This window comes from Gigantopelta aegis, chromosome 4, assembly GCF_016097555.1.
Source record: "Gigantopelta aegis isolate Gae_Host chromosome 4, Gae_host_genome, whole genome shotgun sequence".
Classification (NCBI taxonomy): domain Eukaryota; kingdom Metazoa; phylum Mollusca; class Gastropoda; order Neomphalida; family Peltospiridae; genus Gigantopelta; species Gigantopelta aegis.
The window spans coordinates 9,715,700-9,736,797 of NC_054702.1; the positions used below are offsets into that span (position 1 = coordinate 9,715,700).

At 41.6% G+C, this 21,098-nt stretch overlaps 1 pseudogene; it reads right to left on the reverse strand.

Annotated features, from left to right (window-relative positions):
* LOC121372639 overlaps nt 1–21,068 on the reverse strand; it is a 37,062-nt pseudogene extending 15,994 nt beyond the window's left edge.
* Nucleotides 21,069–21,098: the final 30 nt, after the last annotated feature.

Genomic DNA, 21,098 nt, shown 5'->3' on the forward strand with positions numbered 1-21,098 from the left:
AATCGAAAAGAGTAGTCCGTGAAGTGGCGACATTGGGTTTCCTCCCTCAATATCTTTGTGGTCCTTCCCCGTATGTCCGAAAACATATAACCGTAAATAAAATGTCTTGAGTGCGTCGTTAATAAAACAGTTCCTTCCTTCCTTTCACATGGGTTACGTTAAAAACAATACTGTCCCGAATTTGAAGATTTCCTCCCCCCACCCCCAATCGCTTATGGTTGGTGTTCGACCTATTTTCCAGTTATCAATCTGCATTTCTATATTTTATTAGTATGCTGGGTGTTATATCTTGGTCCCCCATTATTTATTTATTTATTTATTTATTTGGCAAGACTATTTGCCTCTGTTTTATTAGTATTTGTTTTTAATTTGCACCCCTTCCTAAATATATACTGCACTTTTAATGACTGTTAATAACTGAATTTTATTTATTTTCATTATTATTTTTGTATTAGGCCTATTATTTTTTAATTTAATTTTATTTAATTTTATTTCATACATTTATACATTTATTTATATATTTAATTTATTTATAAATATTAAACGAAACACTGTTCTTTTTGTTTACAAAAGTACATTGTAAGCGCAACGTTCGGTTCCGGAATGCCATGCGCGGCGAGGATTTCCCCCAATCTAAAAATAACGCCGCCGGATAGCTATTCGCGACGTCATTTACGTTTATCTCGCCTTCATGTAAAATTCTTTAATCCCATTGGTTGTTTGCCGTTGGACAAATCCCTTATTCCCCTGTGGGCGGAGCCAAATTCTCTTATACCCCGTCTGTAATTTCCAACAGTTTCCAGCCGCCCCAGTTAATGCTAAAGCAATAATTAGATTATAAATAACATTGATAATCAACCAAGTATACATAATTAATTTTATTTTTACTATAAAATACACTATTTCAATACTTTTAAAAGCTGCAACGTTGAACTCGGCCACCTAATTACGGTCGTGGTGTTATTGTATTAATGCGCGATTAGCAACAGTTGTTTTTTGGGGTTTTTTATATTTTTATTTTTTTTACTACATACATTTCTAATTAAAAAAAAGTGTTTTTTATTTTTTTATTAATATCTGTTTCAGACAATTTCGTATTACAAACATTTGAAGTTAAAAACTCGTTTAACGACGGAACTATTTTTCGTCACTGGCAAGTGGTTTCGTTCGCGTCCGCGTGGTACGGCTCCGTTAATAAATTGTTAACAATTATTTTCTGGCGTTATTTTGATTATTTGGCTATATGGTTTAACATGTCGGCAAGATAAATTCGTTGTAGAAGCATCTCTCGGGGTATATGGCTTTTTATGTACCCTCTGTGTGCTCTTTTACCCCCTCGCCTTCGGCTCGGGGTAAAAGAACACACAGAGGGTACATAAAAAGCCATATACCCCTCGTGATGCTTCTACAACTTATATTATCTCGCCTTCATGTAAAATTCTTTAATCCCATTGGTTGTTTGCCGTTGGACAAATCCCTTATCCCCCTGTGGGCGGAGCCAAATTCTCTTATACCCCGTCTGTAATTTCCAACAGTTTCCAGCCGCCCCAGTTAATGCTAAAGCAATAATTAGATTATAAATAACATTGATAATCAACCAAGTATACATAATTAATTTTATTTTTACTATAAAATACACTATTTCAATACTTTTAAAAGCTGCAATGTTGAACTCGGCCACCTAATTACGGTCGTGGTGTTATTGTATTAATGCGCGATTAGCAACAGTTGTTGTTTTTTTTGGTGTTTTTTTAATATTTTTATTTTTTTACTACATACATTTCTAATAAAAAAAAAAGTGTTTTTTATTTTTGTTATTAATATCTGTTTCAGACAATTTCGTATTACAAACATTTGAAGTTAAAAACTCGTTTATCGACGGAACTATTTTTCGTCACTGGCAAGTGGTTTCGTTCGCGTCCGCGTGGTACGGCTCCGTTAATAAATTGTTAACAATTATTTTCTGGCGTTATTTTGATTATTTGGCTATATGGTTTAACATGTCGGCAAGATAAATTCGTTGTAGAAGCAACTCTCGGGGTATATGGCTTTTTATGTACCCTGTGTGTGCTCTTTTACCCCCTCGCCTTCGGCTCGGGGTAAAAGAACACACAGAGGGTACATAAAAAGCCATATACCCCTCGTGATGCTTCTACAACTTATATTATGCATACCAAAAAGTGAATAAATTTAAACGCCATTAACAATCCGCGTTTAGCCGCTATCCGCATTTAGTTTTATCCGCTCCTCATGCATACGTAGATTAATTAAAAAAAGTTTAAATCGGATTATCTCGCTTTCATGTAAAATTCTTTAATCTCATTGGTTGTTTGCCGTTGGACAAATCCTTTATACCCCTTTGGGCGGAGCCAAATTCTCTTATACCCCGTCTGTAATTTCCAACAGTTTCCAGCCACCCCAGTTAATGCTAAAGCAATAATTAGATTATAAATAACATTGATAATCAATCAAGTATACATAATTAATTTTATTTTTACTATAAAATACACTATTTCAATACTTTTAAAATCTGCAATGTTGAACTCGGCCACCTAATTACGGTCTTGGTGTTATTGTATTAATGCGCGATTAGCAACAGTTGTGTTTTTTAAAATATTTTTTATTTTTTTACTACATACATTTCTGATAAAAAAAGGTTTTTTTTTGTGGTTTTTTTAAATTAATATCTGTTTCAGACAATTTCGTATTACAAACATTTGAAGTTAAAAACTCGTTTATCGATGAAACTATTTTTCGTCACTGGCAAGTGGTTTCGTTCGCGTCCGCGTGGTACGGCTCCGTTAATAAATTGTTAACAATTATTGTCTGGCGTTATTTTGATTATTTGGCTATATGGTTTAACATGTTGGCAAGATAAATTCGTTGTAGAAGCATCTCTCGGGGTATATGTCTTTTTATGTACCCTCTGTGTGCTCTTTTACCCCGAGCCAGAGGGTACATAAAAAGCCATATACCCCTCGTGATGCTTCTACAACTTATAATATATCGCTTTAAAAAAACAAAACAAAATCTATATATAAGCTAAAATACTGGGTAAAAATAAAATGAACAAAGTACCGATTCCAAATCAATTGATTTCAATGAAATTGGGCGGGAAATAACCTAGAATAAGGTAATAACGTTGAAATTTCATTTTGACGCCGTCTACTTTGATTTTAAAAACGTGACGTCATTTGTTTTGCTAAGTTGTAACCCTTGTTCTGGTATGCCGAAATTAGCACCATGTCGTGAATACCGTATCTTGTACACATGACATTACGTCAGGGCACTGTCACTGTCTCGGGGACCAACTGAAGTTGCAACAGGTACACAGGTCTCTGACCAGACAAGATGGGATAGTCTACCTGTTGGTAGCCCGAGTACTCTGACTGTAAGAGAGCTAGACGGACATTTGGACATAAACACGCTCTCATTACAGTCAGAGACCAACCTATGTCTTTTTTTGGCAATTCCTGACTACCAAACGGTAGGCAACGAGTCCCGCTCTAATACCACAACAATCCTGTTTGACGTCAAATACCTTTACATCAATCATTTTCAAGTTAAGTGATACAAAAAAATCCACATATTAATCACTAATACACATACTACAGAAAGAAACCCGACAGCACCCACATTCAGCTACGCTTCGTGACACTCCGTCGCAACAATTGCAAAGCTCGGCGATCTATTTCGAGACGTAGACCACGTGATCGCGCACTGGGCGATTCCGCCTTGTGCAGCAGTTACAGGGGCCGTCTCATATCAAGCGAAGTTACAACATGGAAGAGTTGGCTAATGCCGTTTTGGATGAATTTGGATTTCATTACGTCATTAAACCAAAACAATTACACATTATTGATTCCATTTTGAATTTGAAGGATACATTTGGGGTGTTGTCGACAGGATACGGCAAACGTGCTACGTACTGCCTCCTCTCATGAGATGACCCCTGTAACTGCTGCACAAGGCGGAATCGCCCAGTCTCGAAATAGATCGCCGAGCTTTGCAATTGTTGCGACGGAGTGTCACGAAGCGTAGCTGAATGTGGGTGCTGTCGGGTTTCTTTCTGTAGTATGTGTATTAGTGATTAATATGTGGATTTTTTTGTATCACTTAACTCGAAAATGATTGATGTAAAGGTATTTGACGTCAAACATAGGATTGTTGTGGTATTAGAGCGGGACTCGTTGCCTACCGTTTGGTAGTCAGGAATTGCCAAAAAAAGACATAGGTTGGTCTCTGACTGTAATGAGAGCGTGTTTATGTCCAAATGTCCGTCTAGCTCTCTTACAGTCAGAGTACTCGGGCTACCTGTTGGTACTACTACTTATTCTTACCTGTTGGTATTACTAATTAGTGTTACCTGTTGGTACTACTATTTAGTGTTACCTGTTGGTACTACTACTTAGTGTTACCTGTTGGTACTACTACTTATTCTTACCTGTTGGTACTACTACTTAGTGTTACCTGTTGGTACTACTATTTAGTGTTACCTGTTGGTACTAATACTTAGTGTTACCTGTTGGTACTACTACTTAGTGTTACCTGTTGGTACTACTACTTATTGTTACCTGTTGGTACTACTACTTAGTGTTACCTGTTGGTACTACTACTTAGTGCTACCTGTTGGTACTACTACTTATTGTTACCTGTTGGTACTACTACTTAGTATTACCTGTTGGCACTACTACTTAGTGTTACCTGTTGGCAACACTACTTAGTGTTACCTGTTGGTAGTACTACTTAGTGTTACCTGTTGGTATTGGTCTTCATTCATCCCTCCTCGTTTGTGGATCTCTGTTATTACAAAGCCGGGACTGGAAAATAATTCACTTACATGTGTATAATAATAATAATAATAATAATAATAATAATAATTGCATGTTATAATTAAATAAACCTTGGCAATTAACCATGGCAATCGACAATGCTGTGGCGATTGCTGCAGTGTTTTTGGTTTTTAATTATTATTTTGCTGCATTTATTTTGCCGTGGAAGTTTCAATTTTCTGTTACTTTTCCGAGTAATATATTTGTTTTGTAATACTGAGTATTTAAAGTGATCTCTTACACATTAACCGCAAAATTGCCTTGTAATATGCCGTGGAGACTGTTGTTTCCACTGCATATTATTTTTGCCAAGGCCATTTTTTTTTTAACTGCCAAGATTATTGCAAACCTCCATTTTAAACCATTTCTGCAATGGCAGCAATGAGCACACTGGTATCCTACTCGGGAGTTTTCACATTGACCTGCACACTTGAGGAAAAGTGGGTTGTGTGGCGCTAAGATCACCGTAAAATTTCTTTTGTTTAATGACACCACTAGAGCACATTGATTAATTAATCATTGGCTATTGGAAGTCAACCAGTTGGTAATTTTGACTCGTAGTCATCGAATCAAGGGATCTTTTATATGAACTTTCTCAAAGACAAGAAAGCACATACCACGGCCTTTAACCAGTTGTGATGCACTGGATGGAGCGAGAAAAGGATCACCTGAAGTGCATAACTACTTTATGCGCTTACGTTGATCTTAGCGCTAAGATCGCTTCGAGGAACGTGGCCCTGATCTCCATATCCGTTACTTGTCAGAGGTAGGCCCCCGTGCATGTTTAAAAACACGAAACATCATTTCGTGGTAATAGAAACAGCAGGACGACCAGAGACCAGAGACACTTCTGATGTATGGAAATGAATAACGTAACGTCTGATTTCAATGATCAAAAACAGCTGGATCCGTGCCTGTAAGCTAACCGATTACATAAATGCATTTTACACCTGAGGCACTTGAAAAACATATTTTGGGAGTGCACACCCATAACACCCTCCCCTTGGATCCGCGTGCATGTCGACTTGTTCAGTAACACAGTACGAGACTAACACATTATGGAACTAACACGTTATGGAAGTAACACGTTATGGAAGTAACACGTTACTAACACATTACGGAACTAACACGTTACGGAACTAACACATTACGGAACTGACACGTTACGGAACTAACACATTACGGAACTGACACATTATGGAACTGACACATTACGGAACTGACACATTAAGAAACTACTCACTTGACTGAATTTACCCGCACTTGTTTAGAGGCCAGTTCTGAAAATAAAAATATTTAATAGGTTTTAAATGAGTTGAAGTTTCATTTCTTTAACGACAACACTTGAAGACATCATTTAATGAACCATCGGCTATTGGGTTAATCATTCTTACAGTCTTAGAGGAAACCCACCGTTTAACATTAGCAGCCAGAGAGTTCTCAAATGTACTTTTCCATAGACTGGACAGCGCATACCACGACCTTTGATATAGCAGTTGGCTTTTTTAAAGTTTTATTGTTGTTGTTTTTTAGGGGGAGACTTATTATACTACCAAACAGCTAGTAACTGGCAGGATTCTGCAAGTAAGGTTTTGATTGGTGGACATGAGCTCCAACTGGCTGGTGTTAGATTCACATGTAATAGTGGAGCTAATTTTAATTAGATTGATTCACTAGTGACTGAAATATTCTAGATGGCTCATAAAAGGATTGTGTTTTTCTAAAAATATATTTATAGGCGAGACTTCCCCAATGGCGGATCCAGAGGAGTAGGTACAGGGGTCTTTTTATATGACTTTTAAAATTCATCATCCACAACATGCTTGCAACACTAAATTGCTCTGAATTCATCTCTGAGCAAAATGTTCCGGAGAGCATGGTTCCGAACATCTAAAAAATCTCACTCCCTTTGGGAGCTCGTTTCATCTATCTTCGACAAACTGAAACAGTTCTTTCTAGAATTTTATGACCCCTCCTTGACAAACTCCTGGATCCGCCCCTGCTCCCTACTCCACCCCAGGGCACCCAACAAAGGCCATGTGCCACCACGGAATTTGCCACAGTTTAAACCCGAACTTGTATGCACTGATTCCTTTTATTTACCCCCCCCCCCCGCACCCTCCCCAAAGCTAATTTATCCTAGGTGTAGCCCGAGTTCTCTGACCGTAAGTGAGAGAACACTATAACTGTCCTTGCTGTCTTAGGGTATTCGGGCTAGCATAGGTGCAGCCCTAGACTAATGGACGGAATGGGAAATAAGATAAATATACACGTATCTAAAGCCGTGCATCGAGTCATTTGGTCTACGGCACTCTTAGACATGCAGTAATCCAGCGTGTTTGGAAACTGGTCAAAACATACAAAACCAGTTAAAAATGGCAGAAACGGTAAAACGAAAAAAAAAAAACCCCACAAACAAAACCATACACACACCAAGATACCTTTAAAACTTGGTTCCACTACATGGTTAAATTTCTTCAAAACTCATCATTAAACATGAGTACCAGTGAGGTACATGATAACTCGGTCAGGAGTTTGAGGGAAAACCATATGCTGTTCAGGATATAGACAAATTATTTAATTTTTTTGTATGACAGAGACCTAGTAATTGTATGCGACACATCACCATCCACAGATGGACAGATGTGCGGACAAATATGCAGGCCTTGACCGTATCTTTTATCAACTATAGCCGACGGGCTAATTATGCGTTCTGAACATGGCAATTCCAGAGCAAGTGGGTCACAGTTGGTTTTTAAGGACTTTTTAAAATTCATCATCCAAAATATACTTTTAAAGCCCTGAAATCCATTGTCTGAACGAACTGTTCCGGGGAGCATGCCTCCGAACCCCTTTACAGAACTCGGTAAGTCACTTAGGGAACTCGCCTCATTAAAACAATTTGACTTCGACAAACTCAAATTGTCCTTTCTAGAATTGTGTGATCCTCCTCCTTCACAAAATCCTGGATTCGCTTCAGCTCTCTATCCAACCCAAACCACCCAACAAATGTTCTAAAATCTGGTACCCATAAATAAAATTGGTAACCCCATTATTAGAGTACAGGAAAAAAAACCCAGAAAAGAAAACATCTGATTGATTTGTCAAATTAACAGACAAAATGTGTGTGTATGTGTGTGTGTGTGGGGGGGGGGGGGGGGGGGGTATAGTGGTAGCACAGGCTAGATGTTGGCAACTGAACTATCTCGGGCTACTTACAGATCGTGTGGCATTGACACTAGACACATTGACGATGTTGCCTTTAGACTTGATGAGATGTGGAACACACAGCATGGTCACGTGATACATGGATCTGAAAATACAGAACCCCAAATAACTGCATAAACAAAATCACGATATTGTATGAACAAGCATTCTGAGAATACTGCTAAAGCAAAAATACTGAATGGTGTGAAATGCATTCACTACATGCTCAATCATGCTGCATGCAATGCCAGTATGTGGACACATAAAAGTCACATTAAGAATGTTACGACTCAGAGAAGAACAAAGGGAGCGAGCGTTTGGGCATGGTTTAAGGGGGAACTTCGCAAAACCAAGTTACTAGGACCTTCAGAGTCCATCCATCAACTATTGGACGACTTGTTGAATGTCATCAACAGACCGGAAGTGTCTATGATCGACCTCGACCTGGTCAACATCCCGTTACGACCCCACGCCAAGATCAGCAGATTCGACGACACCACCTCCGTGACCGGTTCAGAACTGCGACGATGACAGCAAGCAACACGATAGGACGTCATGGAAGGCATATCCATCCGATGACGGTCATCCGTCGACTTAGAACGGCTGGACTCAAGATGCAGACGCCCGTACAACGGTAACATCATGACACCGCGACATCGTGCTGCGAGACTAGTTTGCTCTCCAGAATGGTAATCATCCACCAGCCTTTTACAGGAGCATTGTTTTCTCAGATGAGTCCCGTTTCTCTGTATCCTTTGCCGATGGAAGAGCACGTGTGTACAGGAGACTCCATGAACGGTATTTAACCGGAATTTTAATCGTCTGTACAAACAGTGTTTCCAGGTTTTCCCCTGTTTGTCCAAGATGTTCCATATTCTCCGTCCAAAACTTACGATTATGGTTTTGTCTGATACTTTGCATATAGGCCTACATTCTAAATGGGGGCGAGGGCAGACAGGAAAATTATTATTATTATTATTATTATTATTTTGTTTTTCGTAACCCACGGTAATAACTGCATCAGTCTTTCGCAGTACCGGCATCGGTGGTATATTAGTTAATCCATCGGACTTAAGGCTGAGAGGTACTGGGTTCGTCTTCCGGTACCGGCCCCCAGCCAGAGAAAGTTTAAAGACTCAGTGGGGAGGTATAATGAATAAATAAATGAATGCTAGACAACTAAACCCGACTTCTCTCTCACTAACCACTAACCCACTGGTCAGACAGTGTAGATAACTAAGGAGTATGTCCAGGAAAGCGTGCTTGAACATTGATAGGATATTAGAAACAAAAATAACTATAACTGAATGAACATACTAGTCGACACAGACCTGGTGTTGGTTTCCATTATGTTGTCATACTGCTGCAGCGACGCTGTCTCAATGGTTCCAAATCGTACGATACCAGCGTTGTTCACCTACACAGCAACCACATTCCAAGTAAAGATGTAAAACATGCAATAGGGAAGGAAGAAAAAAACAAAACAAAAAACAACCCACATCAACCCAAATTGCTATTAATTAATATCAAAACAGTTCACCAGTGCATCTATCTTGACTAAAACAGCTTACCAATATGTGGACCTATTAAAAAAATGTGAAAAACAGCTTATGAATAACTAAAACCGTTTATCAATATATAAATAACACTAAATAAAATTAAAATTATGTCCGTAAATAACATGCGTTTTTAACTAAATAAAACTGCGTACCAATATATCTATAAATAAAACTAAGCAAGCCACTTTATCAATATGTCTGCAACTAATCCAAACAGCTTCCCAATGTGTTTGTAAGTTAACTAAGTAAACATGCTACAATATATAGAACTATTAATAAATAACACATCTTACCTGTACGTATATAACTAAATAAAGCAGGTTGCCACTATGTTTCCAACTAAGTAAAACAGCTTACTATTACATATATAATTAAGTAAAACAGCTTACCAATATGTCTATAACTAAGTAAAACAGCTTACCAATATGTCTATAACTGAGTAAAACAGCTTACCAATATGTCTATAACTTAGTAAAACAGCTTACCAATATGTCTATAACTAAATAAAACAGCTTACCAATATGTCCAGCTTTCCAAAATGTCTGATCGTCTCTTTATCAATATGTATAAATATAGCATATCAGCATGTCTATAACTAAGTAAAACAGCTTCCAGTATGTCTACTAAGTAAAACAGCTTACCAATATGAATATAACTAAGTAAAACAGCTTACTAATAAGTATATAACTTTCGTAAAACAGCTTACCAATGAGTATGTAACTAAGTAAAAACAATGCTTACCAATATGTATATAACTAAGTAAAACAGCTTACCAATACGTATATTGTTAAATAAAACAGCTTACCAATAGGTATATAACTAAGTAACAGAGCTTACCAATATGTCTGTAAGTAAGTAAAACAGCTTACCAATAGGTATATAACTAAATAAAACAGCTTACCTATATGTACATGTATATAACTAAATAAAAACAGCTTACCAATATGTATGTAACTAAGTAAAACAGATGACCAATATGTATAAGGCTAAGTAAAACAGATGACCAATATGAATATAACTAAGTAAAGCATCTTACCAACATGAATATAACTAAGTAAAACATCTTGCCAATATGAATATAACTAAGTAAAACAGCTCACCAATATGTCCAGCTTTCCAAAATGTCTGATCGTCTCTTCGACCAACCTTTTGACATCGTCCTCCTTGACTAGGTCAGCAACTACCTCCAGCGGCTACAAGTGAACGTGTACAGTGTTGTGTGAGTAGTCTACATCTTAATAACACTACTCACAGAGACACCTGTATGGGTGACCACCTCCAGCGGCTATAAATGAACGTGTACAGTGGTGTGTGAGTAGTCTACATCTTACTAATACCACTCACAGGGACATATGTATGGGTGACCACCTCCAGCAGCTACAAGTGAACGTGTACAGTGTTGTGTGAGTAGTCTACATCTTACTAATACCACTCACAGGGACACATGTATGGGTGACCACCTCCAGTGGCTACAAGTGAACGTGTACAGTGTTGTGTGAGTAGTCTACATCTTAATAATACCACTCACAGAGACATATGTATGGGTGACCACCTCCAGCGGCTACAAGTGAACGTGTACAGTGTTGTGTGAGTAGTCTACATCTTACTAATACCACTCACAGACACCTGTATGGGTGACCACCTCCAGCAGCTACAAGTGAACGTGTACAGTGTTGTGTGAGTAGTCTACATCTTACTAATACCACTCACAGGGACACATGTATGGGTGACCACCTCCAGTGGCTACAAGTGAACGTGTACAGTGTTGTGTGAGTAGTCTACATCTTACTAATACCACTCACAGGGACATATGTATGGGTGACCACCTCCAGCAGCTACAAGTGAACGTGTACAGTTGTGTCAGTGGTCGACATCTTACTAATACCACTCACAGACACATATGTATGGGTGACCACCTCCAGCGGATACAAGTGAACGTGTACAGTTGTGTCAGTGGTCTACATCTTAATAATACCACTCACAGGGACATATGTATGGGTGACCACCTCCAGCGGATACAAGTGAACGTGTACAGTGTTGTGTCAGTGGTCTACATCTTAATAATACCACTCACAGGGACATATGTATGGGTGACCACCTCCAGCAGCTACAAGTGAACGTGTACAGTATTGTGTCAGTAGTCGACATCTTAATAATACCACTCACAGACACATATGTATGGGTGACCACCTCCAGCGGCTATAAATGAACGTGTACAGTGTTGTGTGAGTAGTCTACATCTTACTAATACCACTCACAGGGACACATGTATGGGTGACCACCTCCAGTGGCTACAAGTGAACGTGTACAGTGTTGTGTGAGTAGTCTACATCTTAATAATACCACTCACAGAGACATATGTATGGGTGACCACCTCCAGCGGCTACAAGTGAACGTGTACAGTGTTGTGTGAGTAGTCTACATCTTACTAATACCACTCACAGACACCTGTATGGGTGACCACCTCCAGCAGCTACAAGTGAACGTGTACAGTGTTGTGTGAGTAGTCTACATCTTACTAATACCACTCACAGGGACACATGTATGGGTGACCACCTCCAGTGGCTACAAGTGAACGTGTACAGTGTTGTGTGAGTAGTCTACATCTTACTAATACCACTCACAGGGACATATGTATGGGTGACCACCTCCAGCAGCTACAAGTGAACGTGTACAGTTGTGTCAGTGGTCGACATCTTACTAATACCACTCACAGACACATATGTATGGGTGACCACCTCCAGCGGATACAAGTGAACGTGTACAGTTGTGTCAGTGGTCTACATCTTAATAATACCACTCACAGGGACATATGTATGGGTGACCACCTCCAGCGGATACAAGTGAACGTGTACAGTGTTGTGTCAGTGGTCTACATCTTAATAATACCACTCACAGGGACATATGTATGGGTGACCACCTCCAGCGGATACAAGTGAACGTGTACAGTTGTGTCAGTGGTCGACATCTTAATAATACCACTCACAGAGACATATGTATGGGTGACCACCTCCAGCGGCTACAAGTGAACGTGTACAGTGTTGTGTCAGTGGTCTACATCTTACTAATACCAATCACAGACACATGTATGGGTGACCACCTCCAGCGGCTATAAATGAACGTGTACAGTGTTGTGTGAGTAGTCTACATCTTACTAATACCACTCACAGGGACACATGTATGGGTGACCACCTCCAGTGGCTACAAGTGAACGTGTACAGTGTTGTGTGAGTAGTCTACATCTTACTAATACCACTCACAGGGACATATGTATGGGTGACCACCTCCAGCAGCTACAAGTGAACGTGTACAGTGTTGTGTGAGTAGTCTACATCTTACTAATACCACTCACAGACACATGTATGGGTGACCACCTCCAGCGGCTATAAATGAACGTGTACAGTGTTGTGTGAGTAGTCTACATCTTACTAATACCACTCACAGGGACACATGTATGGGTGACCACCTCCAGTGGCTACAAGTGAACGTGTACAGTGTTGTGTGAGTAGTCTACATCTTACTAATACCACTCACAGGGACATATGTATGGGTGACCACCTCCAGCAGCTACAAGTGAACGTGTACAGTTGTGTCAGTGGTCGACATCTTAATAATACCACTCACAGACACATATGTATGGGTGACCACCTCCAGCGGATACAAGTGAACGTGTACAGTGTTGTGTCAGTGGTCTACATCTTAATAATACCACTCACAGGGACATATGTATGGGTGACCACCTCCAGCGGATACAAGTGAACGTGTACAGTTGTGTCAGTGGTCGACATCTTAATAATACCACTCACAGAGACATATGTATGATTGACCACCTCCAGCGGCTACAAGTGAACGTGTACAGTGTTGTGTCAGTGGTCTACATCTTAATAATACCACTCACAGGGACATATGTATGGGTGACCACCTCCAGCGGCTACAAGGTAACGTGTTCAGTGTTGTGTCAGTGGTATACATCTGAATAATACCACTCACAGAGACATATGTATGGGTGACCACCTCCAGCGGCTACAAATGAACCTGTTGTTGTAGATGATGTTTTTATTTTTGTAATCTGTTTAATCTTATGTAGTAATAAACAGATATAACAATACCAGACGCGTGTGCCCAACACATTTTGGTATCTCCTAAGCTCAAGTGCCATAACTCTTGTCAAAACTGTATAAATAGCAGTGAATGTAAAACTTGATTTGTAACAAGGCTACACATAAAATGTCAGCTCAATATCTCAAGGCATTGTGAAAAAAGATCCGGAAACATATATGTGGGACAGACAGACAGACAGACAGACAGAAGGACGGAGATAAAACTATGGTCCCCTCCGGTTGGACTGGTAGGGGATTGATAATGGGTTACCCAAGTAAAAATCACATGAACCGATGTTTTTGTTACTTAAGATTTTAAAATATTGTCCCTAGCTGATATGGCAATTCACATTACCTTTTCTTGTCCGTGACTCTGGCATTCCAAGGCAGTTTTTCTGAGATTGTCTGCATTTCTGCCAGTGATTGCAAGTCTGGCACCGAATTTAGCAAACAATATGGCAGTTCCTGCACCGATACCAGAACTTGCTCCTACAAACAATCAAATAAATAGTAAAAGAACAGCCCCATCAGTGGGGAAACCGAACCTGAGGCCTGGAACATAATATATATATATATACTCTTCAAAAAAAGAAACGCAAAAGGGTACAAATGGGTTATAACTCCGATTTTATGTTTCCTACCGGTTCATGCTTTGTGAATATAAGGTCACTGCATGTCCCAAACACATTCCCACGGTTACATTCGATAAAACGCAGCTACTGTACAATAAAGTTCCAAAATGTGAATATTCGCAAAAACGCAGCCACGTGCAAACTATGTCACCACTGCACGTGCGTTGTCTGCACGTGCAACATGAACACCGACAGTATAAAAGTGCAGGGTGTTCGCTTGCCTGCCCTCTGTATCTGGCCGACAGTTGACAATCCAGGACATGCCACGTCTCAGTGAACCGCAGAGAAACAATGCCATCGGCCGACTAGACGCAGGCGAATCCAGAGCGGCCGTTGCCAGGGCATTCCATGTGTCCCCAAGCACCATCTCCAGACTGTGGGACCGTTACCAGCAACATGGATCAACACGTGACCTCCCTAGATCCGGTCGACCACGGGTCACTACCCCCGGGCAGGACCGCTACATCCGGGTACGCCACCTTCGGGAACGATTGACTACTGCCACCTCCACAGCCGCAGCAATACCAGGTTTGCGCAGGATATCCGACCAGACCGTACGGAACCGCCTACGTGAGGTAGGAATTCGTGCCAGACGTCCAGTTCGAGGTGTCATCTTAACACCACAACACCGTCGACTCCGACTGCAGTGGTGCCAGATTCATCGACAATGGCCTCAACTGCGATGGACACAGGTGTGGTTCAGTGACGAGTCCCGATTTCTGCTCCGACGTCATGATGGAAGATGTCGCGTGTATAGGCGTCGTGGTGAACGTTATGCGGCAAACTGCGTGCAGGAAGTGGACAGATTCGGCGGGGGTAGTGTCATGGTGTGGGCAGCCATCTCACACACTGGCAGAACTGACCTGGTCCACGTGCAGGGCAACCTGAATGCACAGGGCTACATTGACCAGATCATTCGGCCACACATCGTTCCAGTTATGGCCAACGCCAACGCAGTGTTCCAACATGACAACGCCAGGCCTCACACAGCACGTCTCACAACGGCTTTCCTACAGAACAACAACATTAATGTCCTTCCTTGGCCATCGATATCACCGGATTTGAACCCAATTGAGCATCTATGGGACGAGTTGGACCGACGCCTCCGACAGCGACAACCACAGCCCCAGACCCTGCCCGAGCTGGAAGCAGCCTTGCAGGCCGAGTGGGCCACCATCCCCCGGGACGTCATCCGTACTCTGGTTGCTTCAATGGGCAGGCGGTGCCAGGCAGTTGTCAACACACGCGGAGGCCACACCCGGTATTGACTCCAGATGACCTTGACCTTGGTGGTGTGTCCTATCACTTACTCACAATGGACTAGAGTGAACTGTGAACAATCCTGCAACATTTGGTAATTATCGGACTCACCATTCAATAATTAAATCAATTCTCCAAATGTTACGATAATGTGGTTTTGCGTTTCTTCTTTTGAAGAGTATATATATATATATATATATATATATATATATATATATATATATATGCTGCAGATGGTGGTCATACGCGCTATTATCTTTTCATTGTGACCCCACGTGTCTTTCATACGTAGATGAATTAAAACTAGTCAATGATTATGTGCATCCTTTTTTGTTTGTTGTCATTATCAGTCTTCCATCTATTGCTGTTCACAACAAAAACATTTATTGTTCAGATATTCTTTTCGAAATCCAAACATTTCTTGGTGTGTGTGTTTTCAATATATATATATATGGGGGGAGAAGAACCTGACGCTTGGAACGTAACGTATATATATATATATATACTCTTCAAAAAAAGAAACGCAAAAGGGTACAAATGGGTTATAACTCCGATTTTATGTTTCCTACCGGTTCATGCTTTGTGAATATAAGGTCATTGCATGTCCCAAACACATTCCCACGGTTACATTCGATAAAACGCAGCTACTGTACAATAAAGTTCCAAAATGTGAATATTCGCAAAAACGCAGCCACGTGCAAACCATGTCACCACTGCACGTGCGTTGTCTGCACGTGCAACATGAACACCGACAGTATAAAAGTGCAGGGTGTTCGGTTGCCTGGCCTCTTTATCTGGCCGACAGTTGACAATCCAGGACATGCCACGTCTCAGTGAACCGCAGAGAAACAATGCCATCGGCCGACTAGACGCAGGCGAATCCAGAACGGCCGTTGCCAGGGCATTCCATGTGTCCCCAAGCACCATCTCCAGACTGTGGGACCGTTACCAGCAACATGGATCAACACGTGACCTCCCTAGATCCGGTCGACCACGGGTCACTACCCCCGGGTAGGACCGCTACATCCGGGTACGCCACCTTCGGGAACGATTGACTACTGCCACCTCCACAGCCGCAGCAATACCAGGTTTGCGCAGGATATCCGACCAGACCGTACGGAACCGCCTACGTGAGGTAGGAATTCGTGCCAGACGTCCAGTTCGAGGTGTCATCTTAACACCACAACACCGTCGACTCCGACTGCAGTGGTGCCAGATTCATCGACAATGGCCTCAACTGCGATGGAGACAGGTGTGGTTCAGTGACGAGTCCCGATTTCTGCTCCGACGTCATGATGGAAGATGTCGCGTGTATAGGCGTCGTGGTGAACGTTATGCGGCAAACTGCGTGCAGGAAGTGGACAGATTCGGCGAGGGTAGTGTCATGGTGTGGGCAGCCATCTCACACACTGGCAGAACTGACCTGGTCCACGTGAAGGGCAACCTGAATGCACAGGGCTACATTGACCAGATCCTCCGGCCACACATCGTTCCAGTTATGGCCAACGCCAACGCAGTGTTCCAACATGACAACGCCAGGCCTCACACAGCACGTCTCACAACGGCTTTCCTACAGAACAACAACATTAATGTCCTTCCTTGGCCATCGATATCACCGGATTTGAACCCAATTGAGCATCTATGGGACGAGTTGGACCGACGCCTCCGACAGCGACAACCACAGCCCCAGACCCTGCCCGAGCTGGCAGCAGCCTTGCAGGCCGAGTGGGCCACCATCCCCCGGGACGTCATCCGTACTCTGGTTGCTTCAATGGGCAGGCGGTGCCAGGCAGTTGTCAACACACGCGGAGGCCACACCCGGTATTGACACCAGATGACCTTGACCTTGGTGGTGTGTCCTATCACTTACTCACAATGGACTAGAGTGAATTGTGAACAATCCTGCAACATTTGGTAATTATCGGACTCGCCATTCAATAATTAAATCAATTCTCCAAATGGTCCGATAATTACCAAATGTTGCAGGATTGTTCACAATTCACTCATATATATGCTGAGCAGAATTAAAAACACACCACCAAGAAATGTTTGGATTTCGAAACGAATATCTGAGCAATAAATGTTTTTGTTGTGAACAGCAATAGATGGAATATTGATAATTTACGTTTTTCATGCTATGCAGGCAATATGTTGTGTTTTAGTGTTGTATTTCATGGAGTGTTAAGGCAATCGTTTTTTTAAGTTATTCGTCGATATGCATGGTGTATAAAGTAGTACAGTACTTATTCATTGATATTTTAAATGCTGATATAGGCCCCATTCACATTTGTTATGAACTGGTGGTGCGTTTTCAATGCTCTTCGGTATATATATATATATATATATATATATATATATATATATATATATATATATATATATATACTACTCAAAAGAATTTAAGGGTCAGACGATATTTTCGACATTATTTTCTGAATGTCAATTATATTAGCTAGACCATAATGTCACGCATGGTATTGTTCCATTTTGACGAAAGTGGGTCTAAGCAACCCATAAATGAATTAAAATCCACTGTCATTGACACTGTCGACTAGTTCTAATGGCGAAAACATGCTTACATTTGCATGTAAATTAGGGCGAAAGCGAAAGGTCTGCTAAGTGCCCATAACTTGCTTTTTCACAAAGCGCTTCATTTGCACGCTTTGCACGTGTATTCCATGTTCCCAATGCTTAATTTCCGTATAATTGGAGCTTGCGTTCGTGTACGGTGCACACTCCAAATTCGACAATGGTACGACTTCAACTGACTATCGAAGATCGAGGAAGGGCTATTGCTTGGTTTCAGGATGGCAATACGCAAAGAAATGTTGCTCTGAGACTTGGTGTCAGTCAGAGTGTCGTTGGCCGACTGTGGCAACGGTACCAAGCAACGAATTCTGTTCGGAATCGTCCACGTTCGGGAAGACCTCGAAGCACTACAAATAGAGAGGACCGCTACATCACCAATATGGCTCTACGTCAATGCACAACCACTGCACTCCGATTACGTGACAATCTGCGGACTGCGACTGGAACTCGAGTGTCTGATCAAACCATACGCAATCGTCTGAGAGCCAATAATCTACGCTGCCATCGCCAGGCTGTTCGACGACCACTCCTACCACGTCACAGAACGGCCAGACGTCACTGGTGCACACTTCATCTGCGGTGGCAACGTGTTCAGTGGGGTCGAGTGATGTTCACTGATGAGTCCAGGTTTAGTCTCCAGTTCAACGACGGTCGGGTTCGTGTCTACAGACGTCCTGGGGAGCGCTTCGCTGACGTTAACGTTAGACAACGTCACCGTTTCGGTGGTGGCAGCGTCATGGTGTGGGGCGGCATCTCTATCCACCATAGGATCCCCCTCTATGTGGTGGATGGCAATCTGAATGGAATCCGCTATCTGAATGAGATTATCCGGCCGTTGGTTCTCCCAGGCCTTCAGCAGACTGGCGGCGGGGCAGTTCTGCAGGATGACAATGCCAGACCCCACCGCGCCAGGATGGTAACGGACTTTCTCAGACAACAAGGTATCGCCAGGATGGATTGGCCAGCATATTCGCCTGACTTGGCCCCAATAGAGAACGCCTGGGACGAATTAGGCAGGAGAGTTCGGGATAGCCATGCCCCTCCGGCCAACCTTCATGATCTGGGTCAACTTCTTATGGCAGAGTGGCAGGCCATTCCCCAAGAGTTCTTCAGACGTCTGATCAACAGCATGAGGCAACGATGTGTCGAGTGTATTCGCGCCAGGGGTGGATTCACACACTATTAAACGAATGTTCTAATGTGTAAAATCCATGTTTGACAACCTTCAACTTTGACAGCATGTCATGTGACTTTCTTGTATACAGTGACGTTTATTTGTGGGTTTTTGTAAATATGGAACAATAAATTAAATTTTTGGTGTAGTTTACATCATCAATCTAATACACTCTGAAACTTATTTGGTTATATATTTTTGACCCTTAAATTCTTTTGAGTAGTAATATATATATATATGTCTGCGAGGCGGGGGGTTTTCTGCTTTTTTTTTTAAAGCATGGATTTCACAGAAAATGTGGGTATGTGTAGTTTTCTTCTTTCTCGTCCTCCTCATCTGCCTTGGTCCATCCTCAATGACCATGGTGTCCCCTCCTTTGCCTTTGCATCCTAAATATTTCCCTAAACAGTAGCACGGGGGGTTATGTACAACCGACAGGTTACTCTTTAAAAAATCGACGTCATATCGCGGGATTATTATTATTATTTTTTTTTAAATGTTGACGAGCGATGGTAAAAATCGACACGCGCGCTGACCAGAGACCAGAAATTGAATTTGTTTGGCCTTATATAATCTTTAAAATTGAGGTTTAAAAGCAATTTAAACGTCTTTTCCAACTAAAACTTATTTACGGCGCTTGCTGTAAACTGATGCGTCACAGAGCAATCAGTCTCAAGCTATCATACGTCACAGAGAAATCAATTTTGATCATGTTTATTTCATTAGATGGTATGGCTATAGCGACCGGTTCATCACCTAGGAGTAGCCAATCATGTGAGATTTTTCAATCAATCACACATAAATATAAATAGTACACGAGTGTGTGCAGGGGAATGGTCTCTGGGGTTGAAATTCCTCCCTGCTCAAGATAATTGTCCTCCACCCTCCAATATATTGTTCGGGGGAGCATGACTCGACCCCTATAAACTTCGCTCGACACACTCTAGAACCCCCCCCCCCCCCTGCCCCCGCTAAACTTCCTGTACACGTGCCTGTATTATGTGTTATTGCCTTGTGACATAATAATAAAATAACATGTAAAAAAGCGAAAATAACCGGCATCGGTAGTATCTAGTGGTTAAGTCATCGGACTTACGGTTGGTAGGTACTGGGTTCTCCTCCCGGTACCGGGTTTCATTCAACGGCCATTATACGTAACACCCCCCCCCCCCCCCCCCACACACACACACTGACCACTTATAAGTAGGTCATTGATCTACAACAGGCAGCTCAGATCGAGGTATATGCATGTCACTAGGATAGCGTGCTTGAACCTTCTTTGGATACAAACATAAAAATCTAATAACAAATTAATTTATTACTTATGAATCAGTAAAAGTAATATTCAAAGCTATTTAAGGCAAAAATGAAAATAATGAACGACATTAACAGGGATGAAATGACTTGGACGAAACATATTAGGTACGAACTAACCGAATGAAATTCGAAACGGACCGTGGGCAAAACCAGTTACCGCCACTGAAAACATCGATAAATAACGACGTAGATCGAGGTTCATCTTGATGAACTGTTGAAAACAATGGACTTAGTTCTGCATTTACGCATGAAAATAAACTTGTCATTACCTGTTCAGGGCAATCTTGCCATTTAAACGACCTAAACTTGTCTGACCCGTCGCCATTTCTGTTATCAATAGTTTGTGCCTAGTCCGAGTCTGACTTAAAACTGGGGACAACTTGAACTAGTTTGACTTTGTGCCAAAAATCATATCAGCATGACCACTG